The 24,605-nt window shown below is 47.1% G+C and overlaps 1 long non-coding RNA gene across 1 annotated transcript in view; it reads left to right on the top strand.

Annotated features, from left to right (window-relative positions):
* LOC147702975 (uncharacterized) overlaps positions 1–24,605 on the top strand; it is a 414,955-nt gene that overhangs the window by 368,280 nt on the left and 22,070 nt on the right. The window lies entirely within an intron of this gene.

Below are 24,605 nucleotides of genomic sequence, written 5' to 3'. Positions count from 1 at the left end.
AATGTTTGGCTGGCGGCCTTAGGCCGGACGACCGTCATGCGCAGTGAATGTTCTTCCCAACCGAGCAATGCAGCCAGGGGCCGGACTGGCTTCTGGGCGTTTTGGTGTGCTGCCGAGCTGGGGACTGATTTCCTTAATGGGGACCTGCATGTGCTGAAAAACATTTGTTTTGCTTGGTTTATTTCGAAGCACACAACAGGTTCCCATCAACGAAATCAGCCCCCACCTCGGCAGCACACCAAAACGCCCAGTAGCCAGTCCAGCCCTGAAAGCAGCTGGGCTGGAGAGAGCAGGCACAGACTCAAAGTCTGTCCTGGAGCGAAAATTGAGGCTGCTCAGACCAATCCTGAAGCTGCTCTCATGAGTGAGAACAGATGCAGGATTGGCAGCAGGCCCATCCACTCGTCAAGCACACCAGTGGCTACTAATGGCAAGAACTTGTTTAAAACGTATTTTTAGGTAATTTTTTATTTAATCAATAAACTGAGTATTTCAGTGTTGAATTTATTTATTTTATAAGACCTGAAGCATAATATCTCTGTGGAAACTGCAGAAAATAAGCAGATGATCATCAAGACACGGTTTGCCTTTTGTTCTTGCAGAAGCGATTGGTGATCTTTGAAAGTGGTGGCCTGTAATTCTTGCCCTGAATTGAAGTAAGTGAGCCCAACCCGCTTTAGGGTCACATAGGACATTTTAAAGCACAATGTTCACAAACATTTTCTAAAACACCATAAGATATGTAAGGGCAGTTATCAAATATTCAAACCCTTTCATAGATTGTCAGGCCAGTGAGACTAAACATTCTTCATGACTGTATCCCATTTTATTCAAAATTAGCTATCATTGTCCCCATATGTTATAAATTACTTCCACTGTGTCAGGGCCAGCATTTTGTAATTGATTTCCCCCTTTTACTTGGGTTAGACGCTTCGGCTATACATTTCATACAGTATGCAAGTGCCAGAATTTTGACATTAATGTCGTCTATGTGCCATTTGTGACCCTTATGCCCAAAATTACATGTAGTAAGCCTTGAAGAGTATTTTGGCATGGTTGCTCTTGTGTGTCACACTTGTCCTCCCTTATGCCAAGAATTACCTCCAATGAACCCATGCCATACTTGTGTCAAGGGTATCCCATGCCAAGAACGTCCTCCAGTATGCCAGCACCAGCGTTTTTTCACAGGTGTTCCATGACAGGAATTACCACCAGTATGCCAGCATTTTGCCATAGTTGTCTCCATATATCATGTACTACATCTAGTATGCCTGTGCCAGAGTTTGGTCACAGGTACTGTGTACTTCTGCCTCCAATATGCCAGCACCAGCATTTGCTATGAGTGCATTTGTGAGCCAAGAATTGTACGGCAGGATGAACTGCAGACTCGCAAGCATAACACCAGATACTCATTCACGCCCACACTTCTCATTGACACGCATTCTCGCTCACACTTACCTGCTGTCATTCATTCTTACTCACCCTTTCACTCACTCATAATTCCTCACTGGCACTCAGTCTTTTTCTCACTCACTGACACAGTGATTTAAACTCACACTTATATTCACTCTTACTTTCTCACTCCCTTGAGTTCACTTACTCACTTTTCTCACTTACTTTGACACACTCATCTCAGTTAGTCTCATTCGCTACCTGTCACACACTCACGCTCACTCACTGACACACATGCTCACACTTACACAAGCTCACGTATACATAGCTCTCTGTGGCACAAACAAATGCACCCGTATACATGTACACATGCATTTAAAATCTTTTTATTTTACTTACCTCAGACGCCGGCAAATGTCCCATTTCAGCTCCTGGTGCTCCATTTTTAATTACACTAATAATAAAAACACTGGGGGAGGAGTTACGCTAGCAACCAAGATGGTCGCGTAGGCTCCCGGCTCCGCCGACCTCTGCCTCCCGCCGGAATATCCTGTCATTTATCCTGTCTTTGAGCCCAGCCGCAACGTGTATGAACCTGCCGTGGGATTCATGGTGCTATCCCGAGATCTCTACTTGCTCGGCTGACGAAGATATCTCGAGTGGAAGTTTGCGGCCTAGATCTGCCCGGAAGCCCAGGTCTCGAGTGCTGTTCCATCCGGGTTTCAGTTAAACAACATCGGCTGTGGTAGTGTGATTGGGTCCGGTCTACCGGAGTGGAAAAATAAAATTTCTCTTTCGCTTTTTTCGGATGCATGCGGATGTCGGTTGGCTGCCTTGGTGAGGGTCGGAGGAGGGGTGACAGCCCAACGCTAGCAGTTGTGGACGGGGGCCCTGCCCGGTGAACCGGTAGCGGGCCTGCTGGTGTTCGCTTGGTTTGGTTCTCCGACTGCGGGGGCAGCCCCAGGATATCATCAAAACAATATATAAGTCTCCCTCTGCAGTCAACCGTTTCCTATTTTCCCTCTGGGAGATCGAGCCGCTGGGGGAAGCGATCATGATCGTTACCGATCCAAGAGTGGTTGAACAGACTGTGAGTGAACCGTCGCTGCAAACTGTGTTGGCGGCCATTGGGTCACTTTATGTGTACGTTGAAGACCGCATTCAGATGACGATGGAGCGCTTGGTTGAGATGTTACGAACCGGACCGGACCCTACTCCATTACAAGAAACAGCGACAACAGAGACACCCAATATGGCCACTCTGATGAAGGAAGTAGACCCCCCATTGTGTGAGGTATCGGAGCCTTTGACCAGTGTTTTGGAAGATGAACACAAGTTCAATGCCACCAATGGATTGTTAAGCATACGATCGTTGCTATGGAAGGACTATATTGATGTTCCCACTCCAGAAACTTTTGATGAGAATTGTTATCGAAATGACACTGCTTCACTTCCCTATGTATCGGAGCCGCCAAGATGGCGGACGAATCAACGCTGGGAGTTCACAACGGGGAAGGGAGTCTCTGGACCGGATGACGTTCACGGCACTTTCGTTCTACTACTTTGTCTTGCATTGAGTTCTATTATATTTTCCTCGCACTCGGACTGTCTTGCGGAAGAGGTGGTTTATCAGGAGGGGACTCATGTGTCTGATCAGAAGGGGCAAGGATGAGATCGAAAGACTGGGTTTGACTCAAGTATCGATGGGCACGGGATTTGCTAAACTTATGCTATAGTAAGGCTGGGCGGTGTTGGAAGATTCCCTTGTCAAGATACATATTTGCTCTCCGATTGATTTTCTGACTTCAATTTGGGGGTCCTTGGTTCTGGCGGGGGGGGCGACCAGGAGCGCTGTACGAATATGCCCTCCTCCACTTCTCCTCTCTACTTCGGTAGATTTCTTCTTTTAGAACTTAGTTAGTTGGGGCGACAGGCACGCTGCTACTGGGGTTAGGCGATAGCCGTTTGCAGGAGTGCAGGGTGGGGGGGATGGGTTTATTGTTTTCTTTCTGTTATCGCCCATATGGTTTTTTCTCTTTTTCAATTTTTTTTTCTCAGTCCTTCCTTTAATCCTAATATTTGCGAAATATCCTGACATTGATCCTCAACCTCTAGTATCTGGTTGTCATGATTCTCCTGCAGTTTTGATTTTATGGGTGGGAAGGTTTTGAGGGTCCGCAAATAAACGTTACCCGGTTATACTGATGCAATTTTATTTTGTGCTTAATAGTGCAAGCCTCTCGAATATCCTTGCTGTACCAATTCACCCTGTCATTATTGGATGTATGTATGGCACCAGATATGTCTGCTTATTGTTTGCTTTAAACAAGAAATAGATTTATAAAAAAAATAATAAAAACACTAAGGGCCTCATTTATGAAGGCCTGCATCACTTTTGCACCGCTGTTGAGTCACTTTTAGTGATGCAGCAGTGGCGTAAATAATGTGCCATGTTGTGCCATATTTACGAATTGACGCTCTAGGCAGATACGTCACTTTGGAAACCCCTGCAATACTTTACCTGCATCAGGTGTAATGTATGCAGGGTGGGCGATCCCCACAAGAAAGGGTCATAGGAGGGGCACAGTGAAATCTCATAGATTTCACTGCGCCACTTGTAGGATGCCAATGCGTCAAAACCTTATGCCTACCTCATGGCAGGCATAAGGGTGATGCAGGCCCTTTCACATGAGGCTTGCCCATGTGAAAGGAACATTGCTGGAGTTGCGTCACGCTTCCGACACAACTCCAGCAATGCGCCACTTGTGGGCCGACAGATACGTCAGTAATACTGACATATCTGTCAATTTTTGCAACATGATGTGTCAGACAGTAAATATGATGCATCATTCGTATTGCAAGGAGGGCGCACTGAGAAGTGTTGCATTGCTGCTTTCATGCTGCAATGCACACTTCTCATAAATTAGACCCTAACATACCCTACTAGTAAGATACAAATCGGTAGAAAATAAGGAAGTTGAAGTCCCAGCACCCACACAGGTGAGCTGTCCACTTGTTCCTGCAGACCTCGATAAATCTTAAAAATGTTGTGGGCCAGGAGACTAGTAACTTGTGTGATCTACTTTACCCAATTGTAATGCACTTGACCCATGAACTAGACTCAGGCATTAAAAAAAAAAACAAATATTAGCAGCCAAGCCATTGCCAACAAACAGTAATCCACTATATTGATGGGAAACAACAATAGTTAAAAGAGGAATTTGTAATGGTCCCGACAGGACCTGATATTAATGTCCTTAATAGGCAATAGAGGGACTTATTTCTAAAGAGTCCCTATTTACATTTCAAATGTTTTACTTCATCTTGCATTCTTTATCTTAGCTTTCACCAAATGTAATTCTGTAGTTGTGTTTTATGCACATGACTTTTGTGTAGTGCATACTTTGAACTGAGCAATCTCCAGGTATCTGGGTGAGGTCCGATTGTGGGTGGACGCCCGTAAAAAGGCACGACTGACAACAAAAGAGTTGAAGATGAAGAATGGGCTAATTTTTCACAGTGCCTATCAGTGAGTCCTAAAGGTGTTCAAATGATATGCTTATGCAGTTCTTGGCCTCCATTCAGAGTACACAGAGCGATGATCGCATATGTGCCACTTGTAATCAAGATTTTCTCAGAAAGTCTGTAAGGAGATACAGAGTTGTCAACATATTCACAGTGCCAAATGAAAATAAAATGCAGTAAATCACGTACCGCCTTACTCTAAGCCCAGGCCCGAACTGACCATAGCGGGCACCGGGCAATCCCCCGGTGCACCGCACTGGTGGGGGCCGTTTTTGGGCCCCTGGGGGCCGTTTTTGTTACAGAAGCAAATCGGCCGAAAACCTGCCCCGGCAAAGTGTTCGGCCGCCCCCCCCCCCCCCTCCGAGTGGGGAGGGGGGGCCGGCCGAGCACTTTGCCAGGGCCGGTTGTGGTTCCCAGTCCGGCCCTGTCTAAGCGCTGGAGGTGGGTTTTCCCGTGCAACACCCATGGAATTTGATGCTGACCCCGATTTACAGCGTCATTTACCCTGGCAAAGTGTCAAATCCTTATGCCTTCTGAAGTAAGGTGCAATGAGGAGAAATGTGTTAATTTCTCCTTAGTTTTTCCTCTTTCTATGTGTGCTGAATGCTGCAGCAACCATAGAAAGAGGAAAATGCCTCTTAGGATAAATATATATATTTTTTTACCAAGTTTTATATGGCGCAAACGTGACCCGAATCGGCTATCAGAGCGCCTTACATAGCACCAGTTGTATTACATGAGGACACAGGATTGTTTTTGGGCAGGAAGGTGCCCTTCCCTACATAAAAACAATCCTGCAGGCAACATAGGCGCACTTTTACCATGGTGCAAGGGTTCCTACATTGGTGCTAGGCTGACGAAACGGCACCAGCACAGGGAGAAAGGACAGGAATGCGCCATATTGCATAAATATGGCGCATTACTGCCCTTTCACTCCTGCAGACCACAGTTAGATTGTTTTTCAGAGTTTTTTATTATGTGCATTAATAATGAAATTGTATATGACTTTTTTTTACATTTAATTCTGCATGTGTATGTTGAATTAACATTATTGTAGTTGAAAATAATTTGATTTAATGCCTAGAAGTGTGTTTAATAATATGTTATAATTATGTCAAATTTTCTGTCACTCACTCCTGCTTCCCCCCCCAACCCCCCCCCCCCCCCACCCCCATATGCAACTTCTCCCCACTGGTTCTACACTAAACTGTCAAGCTAACGTATAGTGGATTAATCCACTGTTATGGTTACATTGCCTTCGATTAGAAACATATCACAAGTCTTTTCCGCTGACTTCCATCGTAAATACTAGTCCATTCATTTGCTGAAAGTTCCATTGTTTACAAGTTGGTTAATAGAGGATACCGAATATGTTTTTTTTATGGGATGGTGTTTATGTATTAATGTAATGATTTGCATGTTTCTCTTGATTCTGATTAGCTAAGGAGATGATGTGTTGTGCTCAGATCAAACCACAATGACTTTTCAGTAATTATATCCTGCAGGTACAAAGTGCATAGTATGCAAATATATTCTTTCCTCATTTCCATCAGCTGATGTCTGAAATGCTTGTCTTAGTTTTGTTATGCTAATTTCATTTGGAAGTGGGTCGTGGATTGGAAGAGGCAATCCAAAGGCCAATAGGCCAGCCACATCACATGGCTTTCGGGAAAGACGTTTATTCATGATTACTGGGTGTGGTTTACTCTGTTATGATTCATAGATTTATGCAGATAAGCATATGAGTGTGTATCAGCAAGCTAAACATTAAAAGGTTTGGTATTGTTGTATACATCTGATAAGCAAACTATTTCCAGACATATCTCGTGGGTGTATTCACCTTTGAGCTTATTTGTTGACGATTGCAGGAATCTGCATGTGTCAAGGTGGTATCGCCTCCAACATTGTTTGCACATATTGTTTTGGGATAAACAAGTGGTTTTAATTTGGATTTCATGTGGATTTTACTTAAGCGCACAATTAGATTGTACCTTCAGTTATCGATCACCCCATAACTAATTTCAGCGCCAATAGACCTGCAGGTGAATGCGTGCTTTACAAATTCACATTAACATAACATAACTGTTTAGATGTGATCTAAACATTTCTTGTATTTGCTTGTGCTATAAGTAGCAGAGTATATCATGCCATTTGTAAATTTCCATAAGGATTAGTATTGGTAGGGCTTGCTTCCTTGTCAGCTAGTTCTGCAAACTTTGCATTGAAAACTTCATAGGAGATTTGTCAGTCCAGATCCCTTAAGAAGAAATTCTGTTCTTTTTAATTCTCAAGTGCTGAAAAGTCCTCCAGTGATCTTTTCAAAATGGTTGATTCCAATTAAATCCATGAGCTGAAAAAACCCAGATGTGACGCCCTCATCCGAATTAGCTAAGTCCCTTTCTGATTTCTTCAAAAATAATATGCAAAAGATCATATCTTATATTTTCGAGGAAAATAAATTCAGACTAACGAGCATAGTAAATACAAGAACCAACAAAATATCTTAAGGTGGTTCTCGTGTATCTCACTTAGTGTGAGAGCAGTGCTTAATAGGCTCATCTGTTAGTAGTTAAGTACATGCACTCATAATGCAAAGCATCGTTCCTTTACTATTCCCATCTTCTTTGGCCAAAAACATTAAATTAATAAGAATTGACAAAGCCAATAGGTTGTGCCTATATAAGAACTTTTGACTTTGTCAATATGTCTGATTCATATTGTACACCAATTCAGTCTTGTAGATGCCTTATCTTCCTGAGTTAGGTCGGGCAGGGGTGGGGCTTTGCAGACTCATACGGGTCACTCCCATCCAAGTGCAGTGAAGCATGCATACATGTGATCTTGGATGTGTGCCTTTCACCATCCTTCCCAGCAGGCAAACTTGAGAGGCTGTCTCTCCCACCCTGCAATTGGTGAGCTGGGAGTGGCGGGATCAGAGCCGCAGCTATCCCAGTCTCCTAAGGAGCGTGGTGTTTCCCTGCTCTAGCCAATCATAAAGCTGGTCTCATGCTGTTTCAAACATATAAATCAAGGGAACAGTGTCTGGATTGACTCGGGGTTTGCTGCTAAACCTCTATTCTGCGCTGTATATGAGGCTGCACGGAGGTGGGAGTCTCAGGTTAGGGTCACAGTATATGGCCAATCACCGTTTAGCTTTATTACCAAGCTATGCAATGACTGTCGATTTTCTGTCTCTTGCGCTCTTCCCTCTCCATGCCCAGCGCCATTAACAGCACTGCGCATGAGGGAGTGGAAAGAGGTATTCTTTCTTACCTGACATTGCTTTCTACGTAGCTGTCATCCTCCAGTTCCTGCAGTGGATTACCTGGCTGGGTGTTGACCCGTGGGCCAGTATGCACTAATACAATTATAAGTTCAGAACTTTGAAGTTAACAAACACTCTGTTCTTCGGCATTGAATAATAATAATCTCTAAAATAGGCTGGCAGCCCCGTCTCCACTGTGTACGATATTTAGCATGCCCCTCGCCTCAAATCACCCACAAAAAGTGACACGTTTTCATCAAATAAAACATCTACTTACGTAAAGTAAATAGAAGTACGAAAGGCTTTGGATGTTTTGTCTTCCGCCACCCCTTCTCTCAAAATCTAGGGACTTTGAGGTTTTCTCCTTGTACATAATATGCTGATGGTACTGAGAACCCCATCTGATCCTAACATAAAAAGAGGGAGCAGCCGCTGTGCCATGTGTTTGATTTTGTGTAAAAGTTAGCTGGTGGGGTTGTGTTTTTGCTGCACCTTTTGCACATGGTGTGCAAACCGTGCCCTTGTTATATAATCAACAACATTCACCCAGCGCTCTGCATCTCATGTGCTGTGGTTCTGTGGTGCTTGCCTCAAACTCCTATATTTCATATTTTTTTCTTACATTTGATGCTGATTATATAATGAAAGTGTTGGTCGCATATACATTCAAAGACAGAGATATGGTGTGTTCTGTAGTAGGGGAATCTCTGTTATAGTCATAATCTAGTGAATAGTCCCGCCCATGTGCGTGGACCCCGGCAATCAAAAAATAATCTCTTAAATTGTCGAAATAATGCAGAAACTGCAAAGACACTTAAGAGAGAATTTAAAGACAAATAATGCAGCCTATATCCACAGGCTACACTGACCAGTACTTCAACTAGAAATTCCACCAAGAAACACCACACACAACACAGCCTGCCAGTTTCTACCGTAGAGAAACTTGCCTCCCCCATTCAAAGACTCTGGAATGATAGAGAGGAAGAGAGGGACAGACAAGCCCCATAGGCTGCCATTATGTGGCTTAAATAGGATACTGTGCCTTTAAGAGAACTTTCCAGAACTTCTCCCAGTATCCCAGAATGCATAGCAGGTCCCTCTACTTTCAGTTCTTTTTTCCGGCTCCTGCTTACAGGACCCTGGCATTGAGCTCTCCCTTTTTCAAGGGTTTATTGAATTTTTTTCGACACTTTTGCCTTCAAATAGTGTTGTAGTTCACTTCTTGGTGTTCTCTTCCCTGTTTTTGTGCTGTTTTAGGCGTTTTAGGGCTCTAAAATGCCTGGCCTGTTTGTTCAGTGCCCAGCATGTAGGAGGAAGAAGGCCACAAGTGATCCCCATGATGTCTGCATCGTGTGCCTCCCTGAGGATCATGTCCCTGAGGATTGTACCATCTGCCAGCAGTTTTCGGCTCGGCTTCTGAGGGACAGGTTGAAGATCAGGCTTTCTGGCCTTGGGGAGAGGCGTCTGCAGACTACAGGTGGGTCTGGGCAGGCTGGGAAGCTTCCCTCTGCCCCTGCCGAGGCCTCTGGGGGGCTCCCCGGAGGCAGGAAGTCCGGCAAACGGTCCCGGTCTCCGTCGACGTCGAGAGGGATGACGGCGGCGTGCTCCCCTTCTCCCCGGGGCTCTGGGTCGAGACGGCGTGACAACTTGGCGTCGAAGGGAAAGTCGCCGTCGAAGCCACCGCCGACGTCACAGTCTTCGTCGACGTCGAGGTCTCCCTACCGACGCCGGAGGCGTAGTGACAAGCATCGACGCTCGCCGTCGAAGAGGCATCGACGCTCGCTGTCGAGGCGACACCGTCGATCGCCGTCAAGGCGACTCCGACGATCGGCGTCGAGGCACCGGTCGACGTCGAGGGGCTCCTCGACGTCGAGGGCATCAAGAGGACGGCGACATTCGTTGTCAAAGACGGAACGCTCGATGTCGAGGAGACGGCGTACGGCGTCTCGGAAGAAGAGATCGACGTCGAGGACCTGACGTTCGACGCCGAGGCAAAGAGGGTCGACGCCGAGGAGACGGCGATCGCCGCCGGAGTCGAGGACGCCGGACAAGCGCAGCAGACAGCGGTCAGCGTCTAGGAGTCGGTCAGCCTCTCCAAAACGGCGCAAAAGGGATTCTAGTCCCAGGAGTCACGCTGCTTCGAGTGGAGGACGCAAAAGGAAGCGGTCACCAGCTGATGGGAATGGCTCTCCGCGCCCTTCTCCTAAAGGGTCACCGGGCTCGGTGTACTCACAAGTGTACACGACATCTCGGCCCAGGACTCCGACTCCTCCTCCTCCTCCCGTGCCTAAGGAGGACCCTCCATCCAATCCTCCACTGCCTTCAGGAGACCCTCCTCCTCCTCCGGTCCCTCCTCATGGACCCGCCCCGCAGCCGATGGTTCCTCCTCCGAGGTCCACTTCTCTGCCGTCCCTGCCTGTTCCTCCTAAGGGGACCCCAAAGCCCAAGCCCCGTGAGGAACCGAGGAAGACCCCTCCACGAAAGCCGAAGGAGCGGCCACGAGCAGGCAGATCTCGCTCTCGCTCTGGGAGGAAGGAGAGATCGCGACGCAGATCATCCACAAGATCGAGACACCGCCATAGGAGGCGCAAATCTCGCTCCCATACGAGGTCCTCTGGGACAAGGGACTATTCGCCTACCCTATCGGGGTCGCCGGACACAAGGGTTTCCCCTATGAATGACCTGGTGGCGTTCCAGGACGTCCTTTTACGGGGCGCTGCGAAGTTGGGCATCTCCCTAACGGTGCCGACTCCGAAAACGTTGGTCATTTTCGAGACTTTACATCAGAAACATCTGTCTCGTCCCCTCCTACCTCTGGTGCCGGGTTTGGAAGAACCGGCGATGGCCCTGTTTCTCACCCCTGCGGTGACGAAGGCGGCTCCATCCAGATTACTGAGGAAGTACCGGGCCCCCGATTCGGATCCGGCCTTTTTGAGAACGGAACCTCCTCCTGATTCTGTCATCGTGACGGCGGCCCGCAAGCAGCATGCCACCACTCCTTCCTCCACGGTTCCCCCGGATAAGGAGTCCAGGTGGATGGACTCGGCGGGGCGAAAAGTTTGTAGCACTTCCGCCACCGCCATGAAAGCGGCAAGCGCCACGGCACTGTTGGGTCGATACGACCGCGCCCTCTGGGACTCCCTTGAGCGATTTGCGGAGCATTTGCCTCGGGAGAAGCGTGAAGACTTCATGGAAATACTGAGTGAGGGGATGCTGGTGGCCAACCAGATCATCACCGCGGCGGCGGACTCTTCCCTGTTGGCTGCTCACGGTATTTGCCACGGAATCAACCAAAGGCGCCACGCTTGGCTACGGCTTACGTCCCTGAAACCGGACGCACAGCAGAGGGTGGCCAATCTACCGTTCTCCGGCGAGACCCTCTCTGGGAAGCATGCGGACGACGAGATGGCCCGCATGAAGGCGGAGGCGGAGACGCTGACGGCTGTGGGCCTAGAAAAGCCTAAGGAGAACAAGAAGCAGTACCGCCCTTTCCAACGGCGGTACGGCGGGCAAGGCCGTGGACGGGGACAGGCTGCGGGACAATCACAACAGCAAAACCAGTTCCGCAAGCCGTTCCAGAAGCGCCAGAAGGGCAGAGGTGGCCAGCAGTCGGCCCCGGCGCCCAAGGGCCAGGCTGGGTCTAGGCCCTAGGAACCTACTTCCCCCGGATCTGTTACCCATTCCGGTAGGGGGAAGCATCCAATTTTTTCTGGCAGAGTGGAGAAAAATTACTCAGGACAAGTGGGTGCTGAATATTGTTTGCAATGGATACAGTCTTCGGTTCACCAGCCCTCCTCCAGCAATTCCCCCGGTCAGCTCGCAGTTTCGGCTGCGCGATCTTCAGGCGGAAGCGGATATCCTGTTGAGGAAAAGGGCGATAGAAGACGTACCTCTGTCTCAGAGAGGAAGAGGTCTGTACTCCCGGTTCTTTCTGGTTCGCAAGAAGGACAAGAACGAGTTCAGGCCCATTCTGGATTTGCGACAGGCAAACAAATGGATTCGCAGAGAAAAGTTTTGCATGCTGTCGTTGCATCAGATTTACCCTCAGTTGCAACAGGGAGACTGGCTTTGCGCTATAGACCTACAGGATGCTTACTTCCATGTGCCCATTGCACACAAACACAGGAAGTTCCTGCGATTCCAAGTCGGCACCAATCACTATCAATACACAGTACTCCCATTTGGACTGAAGTCTGCGCCGAGAACGTTCTCGAAGTGCATGGTGGTGGTAGCAGCACACCTGAGGAAGAACAAGGTGTTCGTCTACCCGTACTTGGACGATTGGTTGATCAAGGCATCCTCCTTCTCGGAAGCGCGAGCACACTTCCAGAAGACGTGCGTTCTCTTGAACAAGCTGGGGCTGCACATCAACATGGCCAAGTCTGTCCCGACTTCGGTCCAATGCATACAGTACTTGGGAGCCTCCATCGATACGCTGTCAGCAAGCGTGTCTCCTTCGGAAGAGCGACGATTATCACTCCTTCGAAAGGCTCAGGCTCTTATGACGACTCCATCTACAACAGTGAGGACGGTGTCTTCTCTACTGGGATCGATGGCCTCTTGTATCTTCCTGACGCCACACGCACGACTGCACATGAGACCACTGCAGGAGTGCTTGGAGGACCAGTGGGATCAGAGGAAAGGATCTTGGGACGACAAGATTCGACTGTCGCTTAAGCATGGGTGAATATTGCGAATTCGCGATCCGCGAATTTGCGGATTTGCGAATTCGCGATCTGCAAAATTCGCGAATTTGTGCGAATTTGCGGATTTTTGTTTTTTCGCGTGTTCGCTGGGTTTTTTGCGTGTTCTCGGGGTTTTTTGCGTGTTCGCGGGGATTTTTGCGTCTTCGCGAGCCGCTTGCATAGCGAAGTTAATCATGCAGTCATTTATGGGAGAGGGAGAGAGAGATAGATAGAAAGAGAGAGAAAGAGAGGGAAAGAGAGAGGGAGAGAGAGAACGAGAGAAAGAAAGAGAGGCTGGATCTCTGAAGGGCCAGATTCCTGAGTTGCCCCTATAGAACATACAGCTTTTTATTTTTTGCAAAATGCATATGAAAATTGTGCTGTAAAGGTCTCTTTTAGTTTAACCCCTCCTGACAACTCAAAATGGGTGTATTTGCCATCCTCTCCCTTCTTCCTGTTTTTTATATCTGTAAGTGCTTCCTGATGAGGTTTAATTCCTTGGACAGGTGCCTCGTTGCCTACTTGTAACTATTCTCTGACCCTGCTTCAAGGGTCAGAGCAGGGTCAGAGAATAGTTGCAAGTAGGCAACGAGGCGCCAGGAAGCAATTAGCAGCAGGTGTCCAAGTTGAAATTAATTTGTTTGTAACCCTTTTGTAAAAGGTTACAAAGAAATTTGGTTCAACTTTTGCACCTGCTGCTGTAACCCTTGCTTGGCTGAAAATTCGTCCCCGCTGATTCGCGGATTTTACCGCGATTTCGCGAGATTCGCGGATCGCGAAATCGCGGAAAATCCGCAAATTCGCCCGCGAAACGGATTTTACGCCCACCCTTACTGTCGCTGCATGCTCTTCAGTCTCTGACGTGGTGGTGTTCGGCGTAGAATCTCCTCAGAGGGGTTCCCTTTCACAAGGACATTCCCACGCAGACTGTCGTGACGGATGCGTCTCTTCTGGGATGGGGAGCGCACTCCGGGACTCTACAGATTCAAGGCACGTGGTCACCGATGGAGGCCACGTATCACATCAATTTCCTGGAACTCAGGGCTGTTCACTTGGCGCTGAAGGCCTTTCTTCCGTCCTTCCAGACCAACTCTCTGCTTGTACAGACGGACAATACCACCACGATGTATTACCTCAACAAGCAGGGGGGCTCGAGATCACGCACTCTGTCACAGGAGGCGCAGGCGATCTGGCACTGGCTCCTAGCCAGAGGACTGACGATAACGGCCACCCATCTACCAGGTGTGCAGAATGTTCAGGCAGACGCACTGAGCAGACTGGTTCAGGAAAACCACGAATGGGTCATAAACGACGAAGTACTAGGAGAAGTCTTCGCAACTCCAGACGTAGACTTGTTCGCCACCGCCGAAAACAGCAAGTGCAGAGACTTCGCCTCCAGGTACTTCCAGCAAGGGACGCTGGGGAATGCGTTATGGATCAACTGGACGAACAGCTTTCTGTACGCCTTTCCTCCCATTCCCCTGATTCCGGCGGTGCTCATCAAGCTGGCCCGGTCCAGGGCTCGGATGATACTCATCCCCCCGGAGTGGCCCAGGCAGTGGTGGTTCACGGACCTACTTCACCGGTCTCTCCTTCCTCACATTCGGTTGCCGTGCAGGCCGGACCTTCTCATGAAGTTCGGGGGCGGATGTTACACCCCAACCTCTCGTCTTTGAGTTTGGCGGCATGGCTCCTGAGAAAGTGCAATATGGCCATCTGAATCTGCCCGATGATTGCATGGACATACTGAAGGAGTCTAAGAGACCTTCCACTCGGACTTCATATGCTTACAAGTGGAAGAGGTTTTGTATCTGGTGCCAGTCTAAGAACCATGATCCTACGACCTGCAAGGAAGATGTCATCCTTCCTTACCTTTTACATTTGGCGCAGTCTGGCCTTAATGTGCATTCCATTAAGGTTCATCTGGCTGCATTGACTGCCTACAGGAAATGCCCTTCACAGACTTCCTTTTTCCAGATCCCCGTGATCAAAGATTTTCTGGAAGGATTGAAGAAAGTATTCCCTCCTGTCAGGCTTCCCTCGCCTTCATGGGAATTGAATGTGGTGCTGTCCAGATTGATGAAGGAGCCTTTTGAACCTATTCATAAGGCTTTGTTGTAGCACCTGTCCTGGAAGGCGGCGTTCCTCGTGGCCATTACATCGGCCCGCAGGGTGAGTGAAATTCAGGCGTTGTGTTGTAATGAACCTTATACTGTATTTCATGCTGCTAAGGTTGTTATGCGTACTCACCCTAAATTTCTTCCCAAGGTTATTTCTGATTTTCATGTCAACCAGACTATAACTTTGCCTACGTTTTTTCGAAACCCTTCATCCCCAGCGGAGAGGTCTCTCCATTCCCTGGATGTTAGGAGGGTGTTGAAATTTTATCTGGATAAAACCAAGGATATTCGTAGGTCTGACCAGTTGTTCATCAATTATGGTTCGGTCAGGACGGGTCTTGCGACCTCTAAGCAGTCCATCTCTAGGTGGATTGTGTCCTGCATACAATTGTGTTACCAAAAGGCTAATAAGACCTTAGGAGGTAAGCCTAAGGCTCATTCCACCAGGGGCAAAGCTGCCACGACGGCTCTGCTCCGTAACGTGCCGATTGCTGAAATCTGCAAGGCAGCCACTTGGAAGTCGGTTCATACCTTTGCTAAGCATTACTGCCTGGACACTGACGCCAGGGCAGACGCTCAGGTTGGGCAGGCTTCGCTGCGGAATTTGTTCGCACAGTAGTGGCGTTATGTATTATTCTCCACCGCCGCTTCGGTGTGGGGATGGGCTTGCCATTCTATTCACTAGATTATGACTATACACAGAGATCCCCTACTACAGAAGGAGTAGTTTCTGTCCTGTAACTCCAGTTCTGTAGTAGGGGTATCTCTGTTATAGTCATAAGCGCCCGCCCTCCTCCCCGGTGGAGATGTTTCATCATGTATGGAATGCAACAGGTCTGGCGTGCTTCGCCTTCAAAAAGAACTGAAAGTAGAGGGACCTGCTATGCATTCTGGGATACTGGGAGACGTTCTGGAAAGTTCTCTTAAAGGCACAGTATCCTATTTAAGCCACATAATGGCAGCCTATGGGGCTTGTCTGTCCCTACCTTCCTCTCTATCATTCCAGAGTCTTTGACTGGGGGAGGCAAGTTTCTCTATGGTAGAAACTGGCAGGCTGTGTTGTGTGTGGTGTTTCTTGGTGGAATTTCTAGTTGAAGTACTGGACAGTGTAGCCTGTGGATATAGGCTGCATTATTTGTCTTTAAATTCTCTCTTAAGTGTCTTTGCAGTTTCTGCATTATTTCGACAATTTAAGAGATTATTTTTTGATTGCCGGGGTCCACGCACATGGGCGGGACTATTCACTAGATTATGACTATAACAGAGATACCCCTACTACAGAACTGGAGTTACAGGACAGAAACTACTCCTTCCGTACCAAACTGCACTTTTTGTGATGGTGCACACTGGGCCGGACTGGGAACAGAAACCGGCCCTGGCAAACTGCTCAGCTGCCCCCCTGGGATGAGGGGGAGTGCAGCCGAGCAGTTTGTGAGGGCTGGTTTCGGCCGATTTTGTTACCAGGGGCCGATATCGCTGACCTCCAGTAATTGCGGAGAAGAGTAACCCCACCGCTGATAGCGAGTAGAGGCAAATGAGAAAAATAAAATGATGATAAACCCATTTTTTTATCATTTTATTTTATCACAGGGTCATAGGGCGAGGGTAATGGATCGCACACTAACCAGTCTTTTCCATTGACTACATCACCCAGAATCCTGGGGTTTATACATGCACTGTGATTGGCATCCGTTCCGACCCTGACATGCTGTGCATTAAAATCAGTTACCATTATAAACAAGCATTGGAAATGCAATAGGTCTCGCATTAGTTGGAGCTGGAGCTATTGGCATTGTAAATGGCAATGTTTTGTACTTTGCAATAGGTCTTGTATTCGTTGGAGCTATTCACATTGTAAATGGCAATGTTTTTTATTTATCCTTGGCGTTTTATATAGCGTGAACTTAACAGCCTCAGTTGTGAACTTCAATTTATCAAAGTTTAGTGAGCCCTGAAATTTGCACAAGTAAAGGGCTAACAGTATAAATATTGGCACTGTTTAATAAACGAAGTCACTGCAATACAAGAGCAAAGGTGACCGAGTGACTGCTTCTGGGTTGACGGAGTTGCTTACAGTCACTGCCCGTTAAAGCTAGCAGGCCCGCTACTATGAGTTTATCAAACTTAATGCAATGTTTTCTTATGTTATGCTATGCTATGTTATGCTATGCAATGCTATGTTTTGTTGCGTTTTGTTATGCTATGCTATGTTTTGTTATGCTATGCTTTGTTTTGTTGTTCTATGCTATGTTATGCTATGCAATGCTATGTTTTGTTGCGTTTTGTTATGCTATGCTATGTTTTGATATGCTATGCTTTGTTTTGTTATGCTATGCTTTGTTTTGTTATGCTATGCTTTGTTATGCTACGCTATGTTTTGCTATGCTATGCTATGCTTTCTTGTGTTTTGCTATGCTATGTTTTGTTGTGTTGTGCTTTGTTATCCTATGCTATGTTTTGTTGTGTTTAGCTATATTTTGTTATGTTATGTGTTGTTGTGTTTTGTTATGCTATGCTATGTTTTGTTATGTTATGCTATGTTTTGTTATGCTATGATGTTTTGTTTCGCTATCCTATGCTTTGTTTTGTTATGCTATGCTTTGTTGTGTTTTGTTATGCTATGCTATGCTTTGTTATGCTATGCTATGTTTTGTTGTGTTTTGCTATGTTATGCTTTGTTATGCTATGCTATGTTTTGTTATGCTATGCAATGTTTTGTTGTGTTTTATTATGCTATGCTTTGTTTTGCTATGCTGTTTTGTTATACTATGGTTTGTTATGCTATGCTATGCTTTGTTTTGTTATGCTATGCTATGTTTTGTTGTGTTTTGTTATGCTATGCTGTCTTTTGCTATGCTATATGTTTTGTTTTGTTATACTATGCTTTGCTATGCTATGTTTTGTTGAGTTTTGTTATGCTATGTTTTGTTGTATTTTGCTATGTTTTGTTATGCTATGTTTCTTATGCTATGGTTTTATTTTGTTTTGTTATGCTATGGTTTTATTTTGTTTTGTTATGCTATGTTTTATTATGTTATGCTAGGCTTTGTTCTGCTATTTTTTGCTGTGTTTTGTTATGCTATGCTATGTTTTGTTATGCTATGCTATGTTTTGTTGTGTTTTTTCATGCTATGCTATGTTTTGTTATGATAACGTCCACTATGCCTACTGTATGGTAGAACGCAAAGAACGCATTGACTAAAAAGAGTAAGTGTACATCAACTAATGCAGTCTTCCATGGTGCCGAATATTGGTCAGGATCATGCCAGCTGCCCTCAGAATGTGCTCATGTAACTTGGTGAATTGGAAGCACTGTGCCATTTGTAATTCACATACTACAACATGCACATGCTCTGCTGATCTGTAAACTTGAAATGGAAGAAATATATAGATCTGCCTGGCTTTTAATTGGTCTGTGTTAGGAAACTTCCCAAAAAATGTTGTGCTTCTTTTCTAGAAATGTTGCAGAAGCGGACTCTCTAGGGAGTGATATGATTGTTTGGTGAGAAAGTAAGTGTTCAGCCTTGTCAACCAAAACACCCATTCTGAGGCAGACATTTGAGGCTCACCTGTGCTCAAAATCAGGTACAGAGAAAAGGCTTGGTACATGGAGTGCCTGTTAATGGGTGCAGTTATTTCTGATGTGTCTCCCACAGCCTAAAGTGTTGAATATTGCCAATATCTGACCAACCACCACTGTCACGCTTACCTTCTTTTTGGGGGCTCAGCCTGACAGCGCATATGAAAGACTGGAATGCCTGGTGGTGTTTGTACTGTGCCTGCCCAAGAGAGATCCATCTCTGTTATGTCCTCTACCACAGTTTAAGCATGCAGGCGTAAGGGGAGTGTGCATACATCGTAAAGTAAGATTGTACTACTGAATAGCAATACCCACAATATTGTGCTATTCGAATATTGAGGACAGAATATCTAGGGACAAAATATCAAAAGGTAAGTGCATATAGGGAAGTGATTCCATCACTTACCTTTAATCATCATTACCTTGAGTCCTAGTGCTCCCCATCGCATTCCTGAACACTTGAGGTGCCCGCCTCCAGGTAAGGCAATCTGGTCGACACCAAATACTTTTCTTTTTCATTACTGTTTATACCTCATGCAAAAATGTAATATGAATTTGCATCAGGAATTTAGAAACAAGCAATGAAGTAATTGTTCTGATTTTCTTTCCGGTTTAATTAAATCAATAAGGCGCTTACATTGGTGTATTTTGTTTATGCTTGGGTATATCCTCCAGTGTTCAGGACTGGGACGGGGAGCACGGGCGAACGGGTAATGATTCCATCGCTTGGCAGTAATCTTCATTACCCTGAGTCCTAGGGCTCCCTGTCCAAGACCTACAACCCGCCATTTCAGGGTATATTGCCAATGCAAATTAGCTTTGTGACAACAGGACACCTGTAAGGGAAGGGGAGGTTCTTGAGGTTTGTATTCATTAGTATAGTAGAAAGACTGTCGGGTGTCTTTCAGCGGCAGCTCCTCCGCTAAGACGGAGGAGCGTCACCCCACAGCTCTGTGAGTAGTGTAAAAAGGAAAACTAAAACCATAATAACTAACGTTATTATTGTTTTCGTTTTTCTTCCTGCTCGGATGCGGGCGGGGTTGGTGGGCTGGGCTGGCCAGTGCAGGGGGCATGGGGAGGAGTGTAAGGCACAATCTAAAGTGGGCATGGTGGTTTGGCTGGCTCAAGAGGGCCGGTCAAACCGTCATGTGCACTTTGCATCTTCTCCAACAGATTGCATTACGCACCCTGGTGAGGACCATGCAAAGTCTCCAAGCCCCTGTCTAAGCACCAATCCACGGTGTTCAGACCAATCCCAACGCTGCTTAAGGCAGAATCGTTGTGATTGGACAGGGGGTTATGGGAGGCTGGGAGCTTCCTGTTGTGGCACGGAGGAGACGGAGCAGAGGTGGCAGCACCCAGGTAAGTCTGTTTAATTCATTTTTTTTGTATTCCCCCGATCCGCTCTCCACACCTCCGTCAGACCACCCACGCTTAGTAGTGGCAACTACTGGTGTCATGCTTCTTTTTTGAAAACTTGAAGGAAGTGGCTGTCAAAGGCCTGGTACCTCAAGTGTTCAGGAATGGGATCGAGAGTATGGATGAAGGAATAATGTAGATATACTATTCCTAAGTCCACATCTAGGTACCTTGAAAATATATATATATATATATATTACCTACTGGCTATCGCCAGTAGGTATATATAGTTAGGATTAATTCCCTATGGGATTTTTGAAAATTCTATGTCTAATAACTTTGGCGTTTGTGGACGGAATCGGCTGAAATTTTCAGGAAAATGGCACATTTTGTTTCTGAGCAGCCCCTGAAAATTTGGGGGGGTTTCGTCAAGGGGGGGCTGAGAAAAAAGGGGGGTCCCAAAACGCGTTTTTAACAGTGAGTTTTCCATAGGGCGGTTGGACTCACTTTTAGCTCGAACGGCTGAATGGATTTGCACGAAACTTGGCAAAATTGTAGGGACTGTTAGCCCGATGTGCCTTTGCTAGGTCTCAATATATGTGCTCCAGTAGTTTTTGAGAAATTAACGTTCAAAACAAGATATATATCTGTAACAGCGCTCCGGGCTGCGCTCCGGTCCGCTTACTTTTCGCGAAACGGAACTTTGCGTGCAGAAAGCTGATTGGCTCTCCGGTGTCTGTCAACATTCTAAACAGTCCGGAGCGGCCGCCATCTTATCTCTCGGTAGGATCGAGAGAGAAGAAGAGGTGAAAAACGAAGGGGGAATTTATTGAAAGGGGGCAAGGTATACCCCTCTTGACCCCCTAGGAATGTTGTTGGGGTTATTAAAGGGTCCCGTGGGGAAAATAAAAAAAAAATGATTTTTCACGGTAGAAGCGCTTCACGGGCCGCGAACTGGGCCGCAAACTGGTAGCGAAACGGGAATTCGCCATTTTGTGCTTCGTTTTAATTGTTTAGAGACAAAAATTATCGCCGCACATCGGCCACAATGCATGAATATCGCTGAAAAGTCAGCGATATTCATGCATTATCCAGCAAATGCTCTTAGCCATGTTATCCACCTTCCATTGGATAACATGTCTAAAAACTGCTCTGTGCGTGAGCTTTTTTTTTTTTTTTTTGCTGCGTGACGTTTGTTAACGTTCGATTCGATGGAAATCAGGAAGTGTTGACCACCATTTTGTCACTGCGAGTAAATATTTTGTTATAAATGAATCCTTATTGATAAACATTGTCTGCACCATTTTGCGTTTTTGTCCAATGCCACAATTTTGTCGTGCACGGCAGCCATTTTAGATGCCTTGACCAGGGCCACTCTCTGCACGCCGCCGATCCTCAGCATGGCTCCCCACCCTCGCAAGCATCTCCCCCACGCACTGGTCACCCCCGCTCTCTCTCTCATGCATGGGCCATATACTTCCCCCCATCTGCGCTGCTCTTCTCTGAGAATCACACCCTGTGCCCGCCCGACACCTCCCTTTCACCCTATTCACTAACGCACCCTCTGACACTCCTCTTCCTCTGTGTCCGATTGTCCAGGCCGGACCCAGGCTATCACGTAGCCCTGCGGATGTAGTTTATGGCCCCAGCTGTAGAGTATCCAGACATGCCAACCCTCCCGATTCAGGCGTGAGACTACTGATTTCAGTGCTAGTCTCCCGCCTCCCGATTCCTGCAAGGAAAAACCCGGGGGGATATTACCAACAACTAGCGATAATTTTTGTCTCTAACTTGCTTAGAGACAAAAATTATCGCCGCACATCGGCGAATTTTATCGCACATAAACCTTGCTATTAGCAAGGTTTATCGCAAATGCGATAAAAAACGGCCGCAATGCATGAATATCGCTGAAAAGTCAGCGATATTCATGCATTATCCAAGAAATGCTCTTAGCCATGTTATCCATCTCCCATTGGATAACATGGCTAAAAACTGCTCAGGGCAGGTGTTAGGTTTTGGAGATATTCGCGCTTAGCGCGAATATCTCCAAAAGTTGGTAATAGGAGATAGCGATGGTTAGGGACTGTTTCCAGTCGCTAAAATCTTGGCACGCCCACTTTGCATGTCATTAGTGATAAATATCACTGACATGCAAAGCGGGGCCCAAGATGGTCGCTATCTCCTTTTAGCTGTCACTAACTGGTGTTAGCGACAGCTTGGTAATAGGGAGATAATTCTATCTCTTTTTTTTTGGCTTTTAAAGGCAAAAAAGCGGAAATAAACCCCCTTGATAATATGCCCCATGATTTCTCGGGGGTTTCAGCTGACAGGGCTTGGTATTGTGTTACGTGCTAATTTTTCCAGGAAACGTCAGAGGGTCGATGCAGGTGTTCTAGAAGAGGTGATAAACCATTTAAGCCTCATGAACAAGCGCATGGTCTTTTAAAGATTTGTGAAGTACTCGGGGCGGCGGTGTGTGTGTGCCCTCTTTCAGGAGCGGGCGGGGGGGCACTGCCAGCAACTTGCCAGGTCAGGTAGTGTTCAACACGTGCATCACCCTTTCTCTGCCTGCTATTGCGCTCCATGCTTCGGAAAGGTAAGAAAAAGAACGTGCATTTGAGTTTGAAATGTCCGATCCTGTAGCAGTACACTTGCAAAGCCCACACATGACAATAACCCGATTCAAGGCCCCATTCACCCGTTTTTAAAAAAATTTATAACACTCCAACAAAGTAACATTATAAAACTTTATTAACTTTTAAATATAATGAACGGAACAAAAACTGTAAAAACATTTAAACATTTTTCACCCAAAAAAGCAACAATGGTCAGAAGCTGTCTTTTGTGCGAATAGTCCCAAGGCAGCACAACGTGCAGAGTTCTTGACGGCACCCAGGTGATGTCGCCTGGGTGCCGCACTGGTTTTGGGATCCTACAATGCTGCTCCGAAAATTGGCGTGGGGCGTCCCGGGTGGTGCGGGGGGAGGCCTCGTCAGTAGCGGTCTGTTGTGCGAATAGTCCCAAGGCAGCAGAACGCGCTGAGATGTTGATGGCACCCAGGTGATGTCCAGTAAACTGCCGCACTGGTTTTGGTATCCTACAATGCTGCTCCGAAAATTGGCGTGGGGCGGCCCGGGGGGGGGGGGGGGCGTGGGGGAGGCGGCGTGAACGGGCCTCCCCAGGTGGCGGCCATCCAGCTGAGTTGCGCCCGCTCTTGCGGCTACAGCGTCTCGCTCACCATGTTGTTGAGTTGCTCCCACTCTTGCAGTGCAGCGATAGGCGGCTGCCACATGACTCTTAAAATGGCGGACGGCTCTTCGGTTTTGGGCCTGGTCCACTGAAATGGCCCTGGGACACCTTGGAACTCGGACGCTTGCCTGCTAGGGCTTGGGCTCCATTCTCGAAAAGCGTCCCCTCAGCCGTGAAGATTCTACAAAAGTCTTGGGGGCCCCCGACTCCCGCAGGCTTCCGGTGGGGAGCGGCTGCCATGATTGCTCGCGGAATGACCACGACGGAGCCACGAGATGGTGGTGCTCTCATGCTGACGCCAGCTTCAGTCTGAATGATCCAGAAACAAGGTGGGGCTTTCATCGTTTGGGAAAAAAAAAATTTCTAAACCAATGAAAAGTGTTATTTTTAGGTCATATGACCAAGCCTTCCATCTTTAGGAAACCAAAAGTAAAATGAACCAATGAAAAGTTTTATAAACAAGTCACATGACCTGTTATGCGGCATAGGCCTACAAAAAGCGTAGAAAATCTGTTGGCACGTGAGGCGGCGTCAGTAGCGGACCGATGTGCGAATAGGCCGAAGGCAGCACAACGCGTCGAGATCCGGATGGCACCGAGGTGGTGTCCAGCAAATTGCCGCACTGGTGTGGCCATCCTACAATGCTGCGCCGAAAGACGGCGTGTTCAGCTGAGTTGCGGTCACTCTTGCGGTACAGTGACTCGAACGCGCCGAGATCCGGATGGCACCGAGGTGGTGTCCAGCGAGTTGCCGCACTGGTGTGGCCATCCTACAATGCTGCGCCGAAAGTCGGCGTGGGGTGCCCCGTTGGCTTATGAGGTGATGTCAGTAGTGGACCGATGTGTGAATAGGTCGGAACCAGCACAAGGCGCCAAGATCCGAATGGCAAGTCCTGGATGTTGAGTGCCTCAGTTGAGAGTTCTGAGCAGTGCTTGTAAGACTGTCTGAAGCTTATTTGCACCTGCTGCAGCTTCACTATTGCCCTGGTGTGGCCAAAGGTCGCACATGACATAGGCGGCCGGCTCCCGAGGTCCGGCGGAACTTTTTTCCTTTTCCTTTCTGCTTCTTTTCCTACAATCCGTTTCATCTGAAGACACGACCAGGTCCCTGAATGTGTGCAGGGGGACGCTATTGATTGAATGAAAATGGCGGCTTGACACAAAGCTGACTCAAGCGTTGCTGTTGATGCTATACAGACAAAAATTGGTTTTCAGTTTGTACATTCTTCAGGATTTTTTTTTCCATCCAAGGCTGATTGAGAGTTTGTAGAAAAATGGCTTCAGATTTTCCACATACTACTCTTCAACATTCTTCCTAAATGTAACAATGTGAAACTCACTAGGAGAACGGCTGTTTCTGTTTCCTTTCAAAATGCTGCCAACAATATTTTCTGAATGGAAGACACCATCTTGTAGCATAAAGGGCCGAAA

Source organism: Lissotriton vulgaris, chromosome 7 (genome assembly GCF_964263255.1).
Source record: "Lissotriton vulgaris chromosome 7, aLisVul1.2, whole genome shotgun sequence".
In the NCBI taxonomy this organism is placed as follows: Eukaryota; Metazoa; Chordata; class Amphibia; order Caudata; family Salamandridae; genus Lissotriton; species Lissotriton vulgaris.
This window is presented reverse-complemented; position numbering and strand designations above follow the sequence as displayed.